Raw genomic sequence first — 11,974 nt, 5'->3', positions numbered from 1 at the left:
CCTCATCAGACCTCTTGACCCAAGCAAGGTGTTTAAAGTTGCTTTTGTTATATTTTCTTATTTCACATGATATTATTTATGTTCACAATAAACAGAATAAATGAGTTTATATACAAATAAAAACAAAATAATCATATCTCACCACCTAAATATAACCAGTTAACCCTTGTATAAATTGGCAAATGTTTTCAGTATATGAACACACAGACTACTACTGGAATTGAAAAATGAGAGTGATGATGATGTAAGATTTAGGTTCACCCTATTTGTTCCCAAATGACTCTGAAGCCTGGTTTTGAATCCCTGCCCCACCACTGTTCTCTGAGCAATTGACTTACTAATATATGTTATCCTTGAATAGCTGGAAACTTATTCTTTTATTCCATACTATATATAATTTAATACTTTTTTTTTTTTTACTGGGGAATTTGGAAGAATGCTTCGGAGTTAAGACGGTCTATATTTTTTCATTGCTTTCCATCTTTTTAGTATTATTAAGGAGGTTATGTTTATATTGGAACTTTTATAGTATTCTCTATGGTGATATTCCTATATAAAATCATATATATTACTTATATATTATATTCTGTCACATATATAATATACAGAATTTGGCAAAAGAAGGTTTACAGTTTTTTGTATTGAAAATAATACAATAATTAATAAATAAATAATAATACAAGTATAAACCCTGTACTTTGCATACTCTCAACTGTAAACCTACTTTTGTCCCACCCTGTATAATAACGTAATTGTATATTATATATAATTATATACATTAATGTTATTTGTAAATTTAAAAAACTTACTAGTATAATAAAAAGGACACAGAATCACATTTTGGAGGTGGTATTTGCAATTTAAAAATTGTTTTATCTTGCTTTATTTAAAATTTGTTGGAATTTTACTTATTGAGTTAGGTTTCAGTCTGACATATTTAAAAAGTATTGCCTATTTTATTAGATTTTCATATTATTACATGTATTTGTAAATTATAGTATTTTGGTTTGCAAAACATTGCCGAATAAGTTTAATAGGCTGCCATTCTAATTTTCATATGTTTTTTATTTATTTTTTTATGTCAACAGTTTGCAAACTTTATTGTTTCTTCCAAATAGCCAAAAAAAGCTGGAACTTACTTTCTTGTTCTTTGTGTTTTTAAAATTAATTTATTAATTGTGCTTAATATTTTTTCTAGCTTTTATTTTATTTTTTAAAATTCTGAGTTTCATTTCTATAAAAATGTATAAATGTTTGTCTTGGGTTGTTTATAATATGGTTTGAGCATAAAAAACCTTTAAACTGTTTGGGAAAATTTGAAAACAAGTAATCTATGTCATACACAAACTTGAATATAGTGCCATCAATCTAATATAAGTAATCATATTATTCAGGTTTCATGTTCTTCTATTCCATTTACTAGACAAAGATTTGGCTATTTTGTGCAAATTCTTACAAAGAACAAGTAATCCATTTGGATTTATACTCTAGAGATAAAGTCACCAAATATAATCTGGTGAGTTATCTGAGTAAACATTATGTAGAAAGAAGAGTCTTCTGGGAATGAGGAAAAGCAGCTGCAGGAAGCATAACACTAGGGCCAGAAAGAAGAATTAAGAATCTATTTAGATCTAGCATTCACACTTTTAGGAATCTGACCTTTAGGAATATCCTCATGTCTCAAAGAAAGTGTTTAGTGTTCTCACACTTTCCCAAGGCTATTCCCACTATCTTTCACTTTTTGATCATCTAGGATATTTACTCCATCAGATTTCCTGCTCAGACTTCTTGTGACCTTCTGTGACACTAATATGTTAAATGTAAAGTGTAGGGATTTCTTTGTCTGGGGAGTTATTATTGTTAACCCCCAACCCTCCCTTAATACTTTATTACAGCTTTTAGAGGCCAAGATAAATTTATGTCAGAATTTTATATTCAGTGTTCATCCAACCATCCATCAAACACTTATTGAAAATGAATAATGCTCTAGGCATGGTACTAAGTAAGAAGTAAAAAAAGTTGCCTCCTGAGGATAGCTAGATCTTTTAACCTCTCTTGGTGCTCTGAAAATCTTAATTTTCTGCTTGAATTCTCCAAAGTTTTAGTACCTCCAACTGCTATTAGCATATCTTGGATTTGGTAACTTGAAGATACCCAGTATGTTAATGGGCTCAATCTTTATCTCTATCATGCATCACCTACCATTTCCTGTTCTGGTTGATAGTTGATAGTAACCATCTATAATAGAAACCTAATAAGCTCTTAATTTACAATCTTTATTGAATTTTTATTTTATCTATACTGTATTCTACTCGGTCCTATCCTTAACCAACCCTTGTCAAAATCCTATTGATCATATATTTACATTTAATCCCAAACTTCTTTTATTCTGTATTTATGACCTTAGTTTTAAAACTGCAAAATCTGCTTCTCCAGCTCTCCCCCCTCCTTCCTCTCTGTCTCTCTCTTCCCCTCCCGCAGCCGAGGCTACATTGGAGCAAAATTGGCCCGGGCACTGAGGATGGCTCCATGGCCTCTGCCTCAGGTGCTAGAACAGCTCTGGTTGCAAAAGAGCAATTCCCCAGATGGGCAGAGCATCGCCCCTTGGTGGGCATGCCAGGTGGATCCCAGTCGGGCACATGTGGGAGTCTGTCTGACTGCCTCCCCGGTTCCAACTTCAGAAAAATACAAAAAAAAAAAGTAAAGATAAATGTAAGTGAGTGAAAAAAATTTTAATATACAATATTATTTTAATAAAAATATTTTTTAATAAAAATATAATTATATACCGTATAAATATCCAAACTGTATCACAATCAATCAAAACAATATTTAATTAATAGAATGAGCTTGAAGGGGTTATATAGCAAATAAAACAATTACAAACAGCCTGGACACGTTTTCAGTTATCAATTTCAGCTATTGTCTATGCTACAATGCCACTTGATTCAGCACACTTGACCACAAAAATTATGAATTATTTGACCTTGGGTGTGCACTGGCAAACTCTGCCTAAAAGAATGTGGGTTTCACATTGCTGCTAAATGTCAAACAGTTCCTATCTAGTACAGATGAGTACAAAAGTTGTAAATCTTTGTAATGGAATTTTTTGTTAAAAAATAGAAGTATCGTGAATCCATTCATCCAATTATTGGAAGCTAACCCTAGATTAGTGACATGCAAAATTCTTTTCTGCGTATCACTATCTTCTTAAATATCTCGATTTCCAGTAATCAAAGATGCTTCTGCTTCTGAGTAGCTGAGATTTTAAAGTAGCGGAGAATACTAAAAATTTAATTGCAGGCTGCATAAACTCATTACGTGGGCTAGATCCGGCCCACGGGCGTATGTTGGCCATGCCTGGTTTAGACCATTTTCTGACACATGGGGGGGGGGGGGGTATTTAACCAATGCTGCTGATAATTAATTTGAGAAGACTTGAGTTTTTTATAAGAAGACAGTGATTTTCTGGGTAGGTCAGACTAAAGAGGTATTGTTTAATTTGCTGATTTATAGGAGGAGGCTGTGAAATTTTATATTAGGGTAATACCATAGAAATAGGATCTATATATGTGACTTAGAATGTAATCTAAACTATGTTTTCTGGATGTTAAAAGTTTTTGCTTTTTTTTAAGATTTTATTTACTCATTTTAGAAAGAGGAGAGAGAGAAAGAAAGAGAGAGAGAAGGAGAAAAGGAGGGAGCAGCAGGAAGTATCAACTCCCATATGTACCTTGACCAGGCAAGCCCAGGGTTTTGAACTGGTCACTTCAGTGTTCCAGGTCTACTCTTTATCCACTGTGCCATCACAGGTCAGACATCTGGATGTTAAGTTGCGGCTTGAAATATCAGGGACTTATTCAGAATAATAGTATAGCTGATTAACGTTCTGAGGTTGCTTCTAAATCTGTGGAGGCTAACAAAAACAATGGTTTGTGTCCTGAGTTTGAGTTTAAGAGATGTGATGAACTCTATTATTGGATAGTTTCTTAAGAGCATTTAATCTAATCTCCACATTATATAAATAAAGTGTCAGAAAGGTTGAGTAAGTCATTTAGTTCATGTAACTAGTGAATAATGGACCAAAATTGTAGTAATAAAGACAAAGTCTTTTATAATTACTTCCAATGAATTATATATATTTTTAACAAGGAAACTGGCTCAAATTAGACTATCTGCAGAAAGAGAGTTAAAATGATTATTTAAATATTAAAAATAAAATAAAATTTTGCTTGATATAGACTTTCTTAAATTTCTAAATATGCAGAATTCTGAAATAGCCTATAGTTAGTGCTTTTTGGAGATAGGTAATAATAATGACCAGGAAAAAAATATTTTCAGTGTAATATAATTTGAATATTAAATATTTTTGAAATACTATTATTTTTATGATTCAAAGAAGAGTTGTCTATTTTATATTTTATTTTCTTAAGAAGTATTTTAAAGTTTTAAATGTTGAACATGATTTTGTCATACAGCAATTATTATAAAATAGAAGTAATTTTAAATATAAATAGAACTACATCACCAAATTATAGTTAATTCCTATTTTTTCTTCTTCAAAACATAATGCTTGTTTCTGTATTTAGATTTATTTTGGTATTTTTTATATTTAGTTAGAATGACCTAACTGCTAGTCTTCCACAATAATACTATGCTACAAGACAGGGATCAATCCTGTTTACCTCTCTCTCTCTCTCTAGCTGTTTAACTTCAGCTGCACATTTAAAACACCTTAGAAGATTTTCTAAACATTCAGCAATAGACAATGAAACTTGATTGTGGTGACATTGTAAATCTACCTACATCAAAACTGGTCAAATTGCATACTTCAGTCATGTATGATTTAAAAAAGAAGTAGCACATACACTTACCATACGATTTACTAATCCACTCTTTGGTGGGGAGAGGGAATACTTAAGTCCCACTTGCAGAACTTCTAATTTAATTGGTTCCTGTTGGGATTCAGGTGCTGGTATTTATTTTGTGTTCCTGTGCTCTAGCACTCATCCAAGTACTTTTTTATATAGTTAAGTTCTCAAAAATAGCTGTTATCATTGTTTATTTAAATACATTTCTTTTTTCTATTCATTCATTCATTCACTCATTCATTCATTCATTCAAAGTAATAAAGCTTTCACATATTGTAAAGCCTAAAGGTACAGAAATTAAGCCTGAAGAACTGCAATAAAGGAATTACTCTCCAAGGAGTCTTATAGAGAGAAATGTATATATGCCACATAGTTCAGGCATATATCTTGACTAAAGCATATCATAAAACCACATCAATGTGGTAAGTTATAGTTCATTTTGAACAAAGACTCACAAAAATTGACAAAGATTGATCAATTAAAAGTATGGAATTTAAGGCACAGTTTTTACTTTATTAATGGTAAAGGAACTTTTAATTTCATATGGTATGTCACAGTGTAAAAACATTTTCACGTATATGGTATATAGTCATTGACTAAAATATCTGTCTTTTGAACATGGTCTTTAGTTCTGACATCCACAGATTTTCCTCTTTGTGCCAAATTCACTTGTTTAGACATCAGTCTATGAATGAAAATTTTATACAATTTTATTGTAGTTTTACTTAGAGACAATAGTTGTTTTCTTTCTTTTAATTTTTAATTTTTAAAAAAATTTCAATAACTGTTCACATTCAGTATTATTCTATATTGGTTTCAGATATAAAGCAAAGTGTTTAGAAATTTATGTACTTAACAAAGTGGTTCCCCTGTGAAGTTTTTGGTAGTGTCACCATTTTTGGCTGTGTAACAATATTTATGTAATTAAATTACAACTTAATTCTATTTTCTTGTTATTCAAATGAGAAGATAACAGAAAAATGTAGAGTGCTGACATTGGTGGTTAAACTTGTGGGCTTTAAAAAATGGAGTGCAATTGAGATGAAAATGCCATCAGTTTGTGTCTAAAAAACAAAGTGTAAATAAGAGGGATTTTATATTTATTTTTAGTCCTTTGGATATAACCTTCATAATTTGACCTTTTATAATTTATATGTTTTATGAATCATAATAGTGTAGGTTCTGCTGCATTAATAAACCATCCACATTTTATTGGTTTATCTCAAAATTTTGCTTTTCACTCATACTGTAGAATAAGGAGGACTTTGCATGTTATTTGGAGCCTAGGTGATAGAGGACCATATGGACTGATGTAAGAGAGAAGAAAACACTAGTGGATGCCTCACTATTTTTCAAAGCATTATGTCTATTCACATTTTATTTTCCAACACAAGTTATATGGGCACATCTAATTCAAAAGAGATAAAAAAAAAAAACATCCCTACTATGTGATTGGGAGGGAGGAGAAATAAACAGGTTTTAGTGAGCACCTCGGTCATCTTTTGCTGACTCTGATATTTTTAGGAATAAAGTATTTATGATACACAATGACAGTATATCTTTTCCTTCTCAGCATAAGCATGTATTATAAAAACTGTAGAATATTTTTTAGCTCCTTCTCAAATAGAGAAGCTAAGAACAGAGTGCCTGGATGATGTCGTTAGATACCTAAAACTAGTGAAAAAGGCAATCAAGATTATTGTGTCTTTACAGTATAAATGCTTCTCCATGTATTTCACTGAATCAACCCCATAATATGTTTTGCTATTTTACACTTTAAAGTCCTTTTGCATAATTGTTACCTTATTTTATGGTCCAATAAAATGCCAATTTATGATAAACATATTCTTGGGTTTAAAAGTTTAAACTTATACTATTACTATCCATTTGTCTCCAGTATTTTCCTTTAGAAAAATTTTTAGTGCCTGATCAGGGAGTGGTGCAATGGATAGATCATCCGACTGGGATGCAGAGGACTCAAGTTCAAAATCCCTAGGTTAACAACTTGAGCACAGGCTCATCCGGCTTGATTGCAGGCTCACCAGCTTGAGTGTGGGATCATAGACATGACCACATGGTCACAGGCTTGAGCTCAGAATCACTGCCTTGAGCAAGGGGTCACTGGCCTGGCTGCAGCCCCACCCCAGTCAAGACACATATGAGAAAGCAATCAATGAACAACTAAGGCCTGACCAGGCGGTGGCACAGTGGATAGAGCGTAGGACTGGGATGCAGAGGACCCAGGTTTGAGACCCCGAGGTCGCCAACTTGAAAACGGGCTCAACTGGTTTGAGCAGAAGCTCACCAGCTTGGACCCAAGGTCTCTGGCTCGAGCAAGGGGTTACTCATCTGCTGAAGGCCCACAGTCAAGGCACATATGAAAAAGCAATCAATGAACTACTAAGGTGTTGCAACAAAAAACTGATGATTGATGTTTCTAATCTCTCTTTGTTCCTGTCTGTCCCTATCTATCCCTCTCTCTGACTCTCTCTCTGTCTCTGTAAAAAAAAAAAGAACAACTAAGGTGCTGCTTTGAAGAATTGATGCTTCTCATCTCTCTCCCTTCCTGTCTGTCTGTCCCTTTCTCTCTCTCACTGAAAAAAAAAAAAAAAATTAACATCAGAACATATTCTGACCTTTAGTGCATCTTTAGATTTTTTTTAGAAAATTATATTCCATTAAATAGGAAAACAATATTATTGTTTGTTAGTAAGATAAAATTTTGTTTGAAATCCCAATGTTTCAACCAACAACATAAAGAAACAAGAATAAGCTGCTTATGGACAGTTTCTGAAGGAACATAGGAAAGTTTTCTCAACATACAAAACTCAGCAGATGGAGAGACTTATTAATGTAATTATACTGGAACATTGACATTTATTTATTTATTTATTTAATTTTAATAGGAATAAATCAGAAAAACCTGTTATAAAGTACTGCACCTCAGATTCTGAAAGGTACTGTACCTCATTTCATGGAGTTCACATAGAGACACCCAGTCCAGATAAGTTTCGAAGAGTTTTATTAAAGGAGGAAATTTATTAAATTTGTTGGCCACAAATAGCTTACACGGGGCAATCCCAAATCATGTGTATCTATAATATTCTAGGGGCTGGTTATATACCCTTAATTATACATGGGTAGGGGAAAAGCCTGACATCATGGCATAAGCTTATAACCTTTGTTTTCACCTTTACAGTTTTGGGAAAAGGATGGAGGGGGGATGGGACACAATTCATTAGCAAGTTTATAACATTTGTCTATAAGATTAATAAAAAGACGTTTCTTCACATTAAAACGTACAAGGTAACACAATGGTAAAAATGTCACTTTACATATTAAAAGACATTCCTATATTTTCTATTGTTCATTTGCTATTCCTTTGTCCAGAGATACATACATTAACTACATGCTTTGAGGAGGGGAAAGGTAGTTTCCATGGGGACAAATGCCTCTAAATGGCCCATTAATATAAGAAAAGGTTTAATTTAATCTTTCTCTCCCTACACCTGGCTAGCTATTCACCCATTTCCCCACAGGTGTGGTGGAAGGTCAGGGAATACAAGTCTCCTTCCCCTTTGCACTTACAACACAATGCCTTCGGTGATCTTGGTTTTATGCTAATCGCACAAGTACAAAGATCATTTACAAAATCTCTCTGCATGCCTAGCCCAAATTAATAAAATGTTTTTCAAGCTTCCTAAAATATTAACAATAATTTTGTAGCTTTTGGTCCCTTACAACAAACCTAATAAATTACATATGATTTATAATTTTATTTTTTGATGTAAGGCTATGAGTGTGGACTTTAAAATTCAGAAACTATGTAATAAAAGCCTTAGGGAAGCACATATTGTTGGGGAAATTCATGACGTATCAGGTTATTCATGTTCATTTTTTATATGTTTGCAAAAAAATTGTCAAATGAAGAATGAGTCAGGGTTTTCTTAAGAAAACTATTCGTATTCCCATGAGAACAATCTTGTTCAAACCCAAAAATACAGCTACCAAACTTTTACTTTAAAATGTTTGAAGTTTTTGTAACATGTGGATTCTAATTTATTTTCTTCATTAATGTATGCCATTTAATAAACTTCATTATTATGATAATTTAGTGTAGGACAGGGGTCCCCAAACTTTTTACACAGGTGGCCAGTTCACTGTCCCTCAGACCGTTGGAGGGCCAGACTATAAAAAAACTATGAACAAATCCCTATGCACACTGCACATATCTTATTTTAAAGTAAAAAAACAAAATGGGAACGAATACAATATTTAAAATAGAGAACAAGTAAACTTAAATCAACAAACTGACCAGTATTTCAATGGGAACTATGCTCCTCTCACTGATCACCAATGAAAGAGGTGCCCCTTCCAGGTGTGTGGCTGGGCGGATAAATGGCCTTAGGGGGCCGCTTGCGGGCCCGCTGGCCATAGTTTGGGGACCCCTGGTGTAGGAGATTCACTGGAACAGTTTTCATCAGTGTGAGTAGTAGCAAGACATAATATTCATCATTGACATTCTAAGGCAGCCTATTGATGCATGATTTTGCTGCAAACACAGAAGTGTTAGGGAGTCCCGCCTTCCTTTAGAAATTTAACAGCCATGATTGTTGCAATACAAAGTCCCAATGATTTTGTGCTTAGGAATCTGCCTGCATTATTGTGCAACAGGGAAGCTAAACCATGATGAATGGTTCAGCTCCATTTCCTGTTCCTTCTGGGTGTGCCTGTGATTCTCATACCTATATCCCTTTCTTGGACTTATCTCTGAAGTCCTTGGGAGATAACTTCCTCCCATTGCTAGCCACCAGGGGGGCCCATGCTTCCTTGTTTTGGAGCTGCAGGGTGTTTGTTCTACCCTGTTTACAGCCAGAGGGAGGGTTCTTTTCTTCCTTACAGCTGCCTTTTCATCAGTACAGAGGGAGATTCAAAATCAGAAATGATATTAATTAAATGTTTTCTGTACTGAAATACCCATTCCACAGTGAGGTCCTCCCAGCTCCCTTGGAGTATCTCTCCCCACCTTCTGTCTTGGTAAAACTGCAGACAATAGACCTTATTACAAAAAATAAGGATGAATATGTGTCAGGGCACAACAGATATTTAGAAGACCTACATTTATTTATATTATTCTAAACATACTTAATCATGAGAGGTTTTATCAAAACACTTAGCTGAAATCTTCTTATAAATATTTCCCTAGATATCTCCCAAAAGAACTACAAAAATTATTTTAATCATTTAAAATAAATATTTAGAGAATATTTATTTAAGGTTCAGGTTTCCAAGAATATCTTACACTACAGTAAGTTATTGTAATATCTGTTTTTTAGGGGCTTTTGTAGATTTATTAGCTTTACGATGTTAACATTTAGAGGTATGATCCATTTTATACTTTTAAGAGGTGCACAGTTGGTGTGAGGAGTAACAAAATATAACCAGATTTTGGTTGGCTTATTTAGTAGTGAATTGTTGTCTTAAATAGAATTATGCATCTTTATTATTTCTTTTCAAAATTACACAGGCATCCCATACAAATATAAACACTACAATACCATTTTTTTAAAATATGAAGAATAAAAGTTTATATTTGCTTAGTTGTGTAAATGTTTTTCCTTCTTATGATCATAGACATAATTGGGCAGATGGTAAGTACCTAAATAAATTTTTAACTATTTTAGTTGAGTAGTTTTTTTAAAAAAATAAGGCATTTGATATGTATTTATGTAGATATAAAAATGAGAATTTAGTGAATAACCTTACTCTTTAAAAATCCATTTTCAAGAAACAGTTAAGAATTTTAAAAAAGGAAAATTTCATAATCATTAATTGTTTTAAAAATATTTATAATATCATAATAAAATACAAATGTCTACCATGATAAAAGAAATATTATATTAAGATGAAATACAACTTTTATTTAGACATAAATTATAGTTTTAATTATAAATGATTCTAATAATTCTCAAACCAATATTTTGAAGTAGAATATTACAAGAAATATTTTTGTGTCTAATAATAAAATAATCTATTGTAGAATTATGAATATATTTGCATGATTTTCCCTTTTAGTTTTTAAACTTTTTAAAGGTTAAATAATTATTTTTTTAATAAAATAAAAATTAATAGAATAAAACTACTAAATTATGAACTTTTACTCTGAATAGACCAATTTTGCAATTTTCAGATTATTTTAATAATTGTCTAATTTTTTAAATAACAATTTAGTATTTACACAGTGATCATAATGAAAATTTTATGTACAGATATGTGGTCCAGTGTTTTGGCATTTGTTTTGTGTTCAAAAGGCATTGTTCTATGTGAATTAGACATGCTTATTTTATATTCTAATTTAATGTCTGTAAAGCCTACCTTTGTCTAATTCACTGCTCTCTGAAGTTTTCTCAAGGGGCATAAAAATTGAAAATTGCTCCTTTAACAAAGACATTTTCTTAAACGAATAGAACACCTTTTGAAATGTTAGTAAGGTATTGGTATTTTAATGCCCTTTATGTTTCTAATTTTAAAAAATTCAATTAAAGAACACTATGGTTTTTTTCTTTTTTATCTCAAAAGCAATTGATTTCAAATTAAAGTTAAATGTAATTGAATCTACACTTTGTACTATTACATCAGAAAAGACACAGTTATTATTACTGTGTTTGGAGATTTTTTTCAATGTAATGTCTCCTTTAAAAGAACCTATTTCCAATCATAAGAAGTTGATTATTCTGTGTGCATTTATCAGATAGGCTGCATATAATTTCTTGTATCTCCAAAGGAAGTTCACATATAATAAATAAAGCATCCAAGAATACAAACCTAATGAAAATCATGCTTTTGTTGAGATGATTTCAGTCCAGTTACTTCAGAAAAGTTGCCAAGTAATTTGAGTTACAAACTGATAAGATTCTGCTGCTGCCAGTGATGGTTCTGGCCATTGGATTGGCTAAGTTTTTATAAGAATAACTTATTCTTATAGATAGCCTGGGTTGTAGGGATGTCATCCTTTCTCCCAAGTTCAACTTCTATGTGTTCATTCAAAAAAAATCTACTTCTGTTTGGAAAAACAAACAGTATGTTTTTTTAAATTATTTTTA

Source organism: Saccopteryx leptura, chromosome 2 (assembly GCF_036850995.1).
Source record: "Saccopteryx leptura isolate mSacLep1 chromosome 2, mSacLep1_pri_phased_curated, whole genome shotgun sequence".
NCBI classification, from domain to species: Eukaryota; Metazoa; Chordata; class Mammalia; order Chiroptera; family Emballonuridae; genus Saccopteryx; species Saccopteryx leptura.
The sequence above is the reverse complement of the archived record's forward strand: the minus strand, read 5'-3'. Positions refer to the sequence as shown.